This window comes from Patagioenas fasciata, chromosome 7 (genome assembly GCF_037038585.1).
Source record: "Patagioenas fasciata isolate bPatFas1 chromosome 7, bPatFas1.hap1, whole genome shotgun sequence".
NCBI classification, from domain to species: Eukaryota; Metazoa; Chordata; class Aves; order Columbiformes; family Columbidae; genus Patagioenas; species Patagioenas fasciata.
In genome coordinates, this window is record NC_092526.1 from 35275841 (window position 1) to 35284302 (window position 8462).

General features: G+C 43.3%; 1 pseudogene; it reads right to left on the bottom strand.

Moving 5' to 3' along the window:
- Positions 1-507: 507 nt before the first annotated feature.
- LOC139828455 (UDP-glucuronosyltransferase 1A1 pseudogene) lies at positions 508-2705 on the bottom strand (annotated as a pseudogene).
- Positions 2706-8462: the final 5757 nt, after the last annotated feature.

Genomic DNA, 8462 nt, shown 5'->3' on the forward strand with positions numbered 1-8462 from the left:
GTTTAATGGACCCTATGTTTGTGGGCAGAAACAAGGGTAATTTTTAACTGTGGGTAAAGACTGGATTTATTTTCTCTGCAGAGTGAAGGCTTTAAGCAACTGGACCCTCAAGCAGTCAGCAATGGCTCGCACTGAAAGGCTGAACAGAGTTATGAATGGGAGGTATCACCTGATTGAGCAATCTCTGTCTTATTAGCAAATAGTTAATGATGAACTCCCTGCCTTGAGTCTGCTCAACTGATTGGACACAGAACTCGGAACAGAAGTCTGACCCGTGGATTAACTTGTGGTCTCAGAGCCTAAATGGCAAGCAATGAATTGACAGAGATTTGATATCCAGTGGGTTGATAAGGTTTATCTTCAGATTTGTTCCTATACTGTACCAGTTATCAAAGCAAAAGCCCTGAGTCTACAGTAGTAAAGGTGATACAAGCTCAGCAATAACTTCTGCTGTTGCAACACCACCGTGGTCTGAAAACCGCAATAAACGACGGGCATCTGCATTATATGCACAGCCCACTAGGGAGATTTGAACAAGTTAGGGAAGGAGGATAGATAGTTATAGTCCTGTAGGTTTCTGTTTCCAATCATCCTCTTCTATGCTTTCCTACACAAATGTGGAAGGAGCTCCCTCTACTGTTTTTGATTGCCTATCCTGCTAGGTTTTGGGGTATTCATGCACATTATTGATCTCTGTCGCGCAGTATCAGTGCCTGGGTATACCCACAGAGTTAATTCCACATTTCTACTTTGTGCCCAGTTAAGTCTCCTACAATTAATCAATATTCCACAACTGTTAGGGGTATGAATATGATCTAGCATGATTTTGTCATTTATCTAGATACAGTATAACTGCCATGATTGTTTGACATTACTTGATATGCTTCCAACAAGCTTGGCTATACCTGGGCAGCTGTATAGCTTAGACAACTTCACCTAAGCTCTTCTGGAGAGAAACCCTTCAGCTGTTCACAGTGCAACAAAGCTAAGGTCTTCTGATCATCTATCAGAGCCTGAGATTGCTACTTCCAAATCAAGCCATCCTGCTATTCGATCACATTTGTGCTCAAGCACAAATACTGCTATAGGAAGCATTTAAAAAAGCAAATCTTAAATAATCACTAATAAATGCTATAATGCCCTTAATGGAAACAGCGACAAACCTTCGATAATGACTTCCTCTGACCACAGTTGATGCCTCCAACATAGACCATATTTGGCATTACTGGGCGCGGGTACTCAAAAACAAAGTCATATCTCATCAGCCAAAGGGATGCTTTGCTAAACAGTTCCAGTACTGTTACTTCTCTTTGAAGAAACTCAGAAGCTAAGTTCTCATATTTTAAATAAAAGAGATAGCAAAACAAATCTTCTGAAATCCCAACCAGAAGGTTCTTCACACGCTCTGTAAATGTCATGTGGTCTGCACTGGATGTGAAAGTCTTTGGCACATAAGAGAAAGGACTGGGGCACTGGGTGGCTTTGTAGTCCAAGGTACATGGAAGACCACGCATAAAGTACACTGAAGGGAGAGAGAGATACTCAGCAACGATTGGTCCACAAGGCAATACAGGATCTGTCATAATGGCATCAAATTTGGTATCATTGAGGTTCTTCATTAGTTCTTTGTTATATAAGAGATGCCGACAAGTAGAAGAGAATATGTTGGTCGATTCTGACATATTGATGAGTAAAAATGCAGATTTTTCTAGAATGGGAGAGTTATCAAAACTCTTTTCACCAATGGAATGGTAGCTTTCATCCAGAAACTCCTGTGTGTAAGGCACAGAGTATGTTTTGATGGTGAATGACTGTGAGCTGTTCAGGAGCAAAGTGGCTTCAGGAATCACTGCAACAACTTCATGCCCTCTCTCTCGGAGTTTCTCCAGAACCACACGCATGCTCAGCCAGTGACTTCCATCCTGAGGCACAACCAAGAGCTTCCCACCCTCTGCCAAACTCCAGAAAGAAAGAAAAAGAACAAACCCGTCGGGTATATGGTATCTCCACATAAATACCATGCTGCTGTTGGCAGGAAAATAAACAAACGAACTGTTCCTTCTTCTTCCGAGTCACATATGAAAGCAAAATATCGCACCTCATTTATAACCTCATGGTCTTTATAACTTTGTGGTCTTTAATCCCTGCCTCCACAAAATGTTTACTGAGAGAGGTTGGAGTCCAAAGATCACGTTTTAAACTGTGATAAAAGCATTTATAACAGTGCTATCAAGGGAGCTAAAGCAAGAAGTACTTCCGTGCATTTGTGTTATCTTAAATGAAACAACGAGCAGGGCCTTCAATTTGCAGAGGTAGCAGTTGTTTTTAAAGGGATTTTTCTGGATCAGGGTGGTTTGAGGTGAGTCACTGTGCACATTCCTGTCCTGTGCCAGATTTAAAGTCAGGAGCACTTCTTTCCAGCTTTTATGGCCACTGGATTTCTCCAGAGAGTTTATAGTATAAGAAGCGTGTTGTACTATTGACACAAAAGATATAGATCTCCAACCTTCCCTCTTACAGCTTCTCTCAGAAAGGTGCCTGGCAGTCACACGCGATGTTCTACACATGGAGCAGGAGCTGGCACGCCAAGCAGTGGTGTCACCAAAGTTTGTGTAACGCATTAATCAAACACCTCTTTGTGTAGACAGTGATGCAGCAGAGTATGCAGCTCTTGCTCAAGAGGGGAGCGCAACTCTGTAAGAGTTCATAGGTGAGTAGCTCAAGGTCAAAGATCTTTTTGAAGGCAATGGTACTACAGAATATGTGGTCTTTTCTCAAGAAGGACCATAAGAGAACATAGGTGAGAGGCTACAGGCCGAATGTTTTTAAATGTTCTTAATATTAACTGCTTTTCAAAAGAAGTTAATAAGATTTGGCTGTGGTATAAGCCAAAAGAAGTCCTCACTTGTGTCCTGTGCTTACCAGAAGAGGAAGGCAGCAATTCTGAGCTGCTTCCGCGTGTGCTGTGATAAGATTTGTAAGGAAAAAGAAAATCAACCATGTTGGAAATCCTGTTCTCTGTAACACTCGACTACAGCCTACAGCTATTCAATGGGAAGTAACAATGACGACAGAGCCCAACTTCTCTGGCTATCAATAAATAGTAGAATATGGGCTACAAATGGCAGTTTGAAAGATTCAGACTGAACGTTTGGAAAAAGCTTTTAAGCTCTGAGCTTTTGAAGGTTTGCCTGTATAAGAGCATGGCTGACGTGATCTGATGTGGAAGATAGTCCCACTCCAAGGACTTGTTTAGATAGCCAAATCAGGTTGATTTGCATGGGATTTCAGTGAATTACTAAATTATTCTTGAAAAACTGAGTTGACACTACAGCAAATGATGCAATGGATAGTCAGGGGGTAGACGGGTGAATTAAATAGGCCCTGGTAAACAAAGCAGTGGGAGCACATGCGAAGGCACACGAAAACTTTCAAGATAAACCTAGAAAAGCAGATATCTGCAGTTTGTGCTTAAAGAAGTGCCTGGCCAAGCAGATTTTATCTGCCAGTGAGGAATATTTCATGGAAAGGGAAAAGCTGGATGCCAAAAGCTGGCAAATTTACAAATCCAGACAAGATAAAGGAAGGGTACAGTCCTAAAAAGGTTCTCCATATGGCACGTTTAAAAAAAAAAAAGTGGTTCTCATAAGCCAGCAAGAAGGACTATAACATCTAAGAACTCTACATTTGAGAGGAAGGAGTTTCGGGCACCAATACAGTCCCTTTCTGCAGCCTGTTTAAGCAGAACTTTCTGTCTAGCTGACCATGAGGTGATGTTAAAAGACTAAAAACTACAGGAGGTGGACAGAAGGTATTGTCGTGTACCAGAGGGTTAGCTGCAGTACCTGTGAGTGCATTTCACATTTCATCAATAAAGAGGAACAGATCTCACACAACAAGGCGATGCGGCATTACATATGCCCTAAGGTGGTAGTAACATACTCAGGTAGGTACCACAGAGTTGCACACATGCTATTACCCTATGCTAATGTATAAAGGGCACTCGATTCTCATATTTGATGTAATGTCACTTCCAAGTAGTTTTTAAGTTCTGCTAACATTTCAGCCAAATGTGTATTATCTGTGTAACACTAATATAGAGGATGGTTCAAAAGGATACATCAGATTTCAAAGCAGCAGTATATTTCAGGATGGCAACATGTTACAATTACACAAAAATTAACTAATGGTTTAATAAGTTATCAAGTTTTAGTAACTTTTTAATAAATTATCTATGTTTCTGGCACCTGGTGTATGGAAACTTTCTGCCCTGCCCTTTCAAGTGGTAAAAGTTTCATCCATGGGTGGTTCGTGGTTGCAGAGATACAGTGATTTCAAATTGGGTCCATTGTTTCAACACCCTCTATAATGCTATATAACAACATTAAACGGAAGAGGAAACAAGGAAAGGAAACAAACCAAAACAAAACAACACAAACCCCCTTCCAACACACATCTCAAGGCTAATGGCACAATCATAAGAGTTCAAAAGTTGCATAACTGGATTTAGAGTAGCACGCAAACACCATTTCACTTCTGTATGAGTCCAGAGACTGAAGTCCACTAACTGAACAGCAAATTCGGACGATTCCAAAGGCAAGGGTGAAAAGAGATATCTATCAGGAGAAAGTAAAGCTGAAGAACAGGGTTGAGTGCTGAGGCTGTACACTGTGATTACCTCTTTTGTAAGTCTGCAAATCCTGACAGGCAGAATGTACCTCTTATTAACCACCCAAATCCCTTTTACATTCATAGGTTCTGCCTACAAAAAATCTGGTGATGTTGAGAGGCTTTTGTGGGTTTTTTTGAGCATGGTTTGAAAAAGTGCTGCCTTTTGTTTGCTTTAAGCTTGCTGCCAACTCCTTCGGTGTTAGTCACAGGTTAAGTACGGGAGAAACTCTGTATCAGTTCCCCTTTCACCACCATTAAGCTTTTCCAGATTTTATAGACCTCTGTCACGGACCCTGTGCCATAGTTCTTTCAATAGGCTTAGCTATACGGTTTGTTGCGTCGCTGCTTTTCTAGACTGAGTGGCAATTTGGAATCCTCTTAATGCTTCAGTTTTGCTGCATGAGATGCAGCTTTTTCTGAAAAATTAGCCCTATTTCATTGTTTTGCAAAGGCAAGATCTGAAAAACTTATTTAACAGGAATAGTTATTTCTAAATATAGAAGCTGTGCTGTTACTCTATAAACCACCAAATATATTTGAATACACACTCAAAAAATCTGAAATTACATCCAATATTCATTTTATAAGAATAAAGTAAGGTAACATACTACAGGTGAGACTGCAGCCAGCTGACTGGGAGAGGTGACCCTTCTCTGTTCAGCACCTGGGAGACATGTGAAGAAGTCTGGTGCTCTCCAGTACAAGACAGACATTGATATGCTGGAGCAGGTCCAGCAAAAGCCAAGGGGATGGTTAGAGGCTGGGGACCACTGAGAAAGATGAGCTCGCTTAGGATTCAGAAGAGCAGGCTGACAGGAGATCTTACTGCTGGAACAACCTGAACTGGATATGCTTTGACTAGGAGGCTGGCTGAGAGTCCTGAAAATGACCTTCCAAATGAAAGTATTTAAGGGGTCTATGATAACTCAAAACACAGAGAATCCTTCTTTTAAGAAAGAAAAAAGACAGGGATGTAGAGGAAATCAGCAACAACAAGTTGGCCCACAGGATGTGTTGAAGGTCTGCCTTGCAGCACATCAACAGCCCTGGGTGATGAGGCACTGAGCAACCTGCTCTAATGTCCAGGCTGGCTTTGAGCAGAGGTGCAAGGCCAACGAGGAGTTTCCCAGAGCTAATTCCAGACACAGCTCTTTATCTGGCTTTATACTGTGACATTAGGATGTCTTTACTGAAACAAGCACTGGTATCTCTTTGCAAAGCAATAGTAGTTTGAAATCCTTCTACTGTCAATTACCAACAGAAAGAGACCTTTCTAATTAAACCTACATTACGAATTTTCAAGAGTATGTAAGAGCCTGCAAGAAGGATAAGAAAAAAGAGAGTATGGCCCACCTGTGTTAGCTTCTTGTGAGCACAGTTTACTCCACTAACCAGGACCATGTTGGGCATCAACGGTCTTGGATACTGAAAAACAAAGTCTAACCTCAAGAGCCAAATGGAAGCCTGGCGTAAGAGATCCATCACAGTCACGTCCCGCTGCAGGAATTCAGAAGCCAGTGTTGCGTACGGTTGAACAGCAAAATCACAGAGAAAATAATTTGGGATGTCATATATTAGGTTCTTCACCCGCTGGAGAAAGTTCATGTGATCTGTAAGATCTGTGAATGTCCTGGGGACGTAGGAAGGGGGATTGGGACACTGAGTGGCTTGTAACTCTAAATCACATGGCATGCGTTGCAAAAAAAACACAGAAGGGAGTGAAAGATGCTCAGCTAGTATTGGCCCACAGAGTAGGAAAGGATCTGTAAAGACAGCATCAAACTTACTTTCCTTAAGATATGTGACAAGCTCTTTGTTGTACAGTAAGTGTGAACAGATAGACAGGAACAAGGCAGAGGTATTTTTCATTAGTTCAAGTGTTTTAAACAGTCTTTCCAGAAAAGATCCTTCTTCAAATGCATTCTGGCCAGTTCTCCAGAAAGTGCGATCCAGCTCTTCCTGCGTGAAAGGCACTGGGTACGTTTTCATAACAAAATTCTTTGTTGGCTTTATGCGGAGAGTGACTTCAGGTGAAACGACGGTTATTTCATGTCCCTTTTGCTTCAGACCATCCAACACTTCCCGCATGCTGAGCCAGTGACTCCCATCCACCGGCACCACCAGCAGCTTCCCACCAGCAGCCAAGCTGAGCATGGACAGGAGCAGAACCAGCGTCGCCGTGACTCGTGGATGAGCACTAAGCACCGGGACCATTTCCACAGAAACCTGGCGAGTGCTGCCCAGAAAGAAAACCACTGGTGACACTGAAGCAAGAGCACCAGCTCTGCACTTTTAAGCAATCTCTGCTTCTGTTTAGCTTTTGATCCTTGGAGTTATTTGCTGTGTGGTAAATGGATAATCACTGTTTTGATTAAACGCTGGAGAACAAGAGATCAGTAATCTACATCATTGCATAGTAAATGTGGTGAGAGTGCCAGATAAGCTCTATCTGGTTCTATTAGAAAAGCTTTTCCAGCGCATTTGCCTTTGAGCAGAATCTGTCAGGCCACCATAGCCCCTTCAGGCAAAGTGAGATTGGCTTTTTTCTCAGATCTCACATAGCCGTCACCACGGTCAAACCTTGTAAATGAAGACAGTGCTGCTTAGCCTCAGAGTCCACAACCTGCAGCATTCCTGCTGATTCCAGCTTTGGAAAAACCCTTGGGAAGCAGACAAGTTCATTGACAAAGAAAGAAGTGGTAAGGCAGCAAGGGTGCACCAGGACAGAAGCCTGATGTGCCTTTCTCAGTAAGCAGCAGACCCTGCAATGATTTGCAGGGTTGTATGGATTATACCTGACTGCAAGGCTTTGACAGCCCCTCAGACTTGCCTGCTGCTCATCCATCACTCACAAACAGAGTACCAAGTTACTCAGCATCCAAGTCAGAGTACACACGGTGAGGCAGCACCAGGACCCATCTGTGGGTGTCTGGCCCTGGAAGCCCCGCACAGAGAAGGAGAAGGAGTAGGTGCTCCTTTGCAGGTTGCGGCTGTTTCTTGCTCTGCCCTTGAATAATGAGCATATTTAACTTCTCAGGGTGTCTTGCAAGGGACAGAGTCTCCTTCTGAGCACTGTGTCCCTGTGGGCCTGGGGTCTTCTTGGACCTATCTGCCCAGAGCTCCCATGGCAGTGGAAAAACCTCACTGCTGCCCTTGGGAACTGCTGGTAGCTGCAGAAAAATGTCAGCAATTCCTGTCATTTCCCACAGTCTGGCTGGTGGGAAGCAGACAGAGATGCTGAGTGCATCCTCCCAGCAGAACCAGGGCTGCTCTGTCACCCAGGAGATCCACATCCTGAAGCCAAAGAGGCTCTCAGCTGTGTTTTGCAGTGTGGGGGTCTTCAGGTCACCAGAAAAGCCAGGGGCAGCACTGGCTTGTGTGTCCTTGTTTATTTTTTTTTTCCCCAGCCTTTCTTTTGCAAATCTGGATGTTAAAATCTAGGCAAAAATAAACACAGAAAAACTCTCTGGGTGTGAGCAGAACAGACCAACTCTCCTCTCCTTTCCTACTTCAAAGGGGTGCTGTGTGAGTGCTCAGCAACACTGAGAGGCTCCTGGAGGCGGGAGGTGATGGATGAGGTGCAGGTGGTGTGGGTGCCCATGAGAATTGGGCACTGCAAGGGGCAGGCTGCGGAGCAGAGTGACCATCCTCTAACTAAAGTACATGCTTTTTCAAGCAGCAATAGAAAATAACAGCAGCAGGTACTTAGCAGGACACCTGTGCTGCCTTAATGTACCTGGATACCTCCCTATGTTTTGAGCCCCAAATATTAACCTACGTTTAAGGTCTTT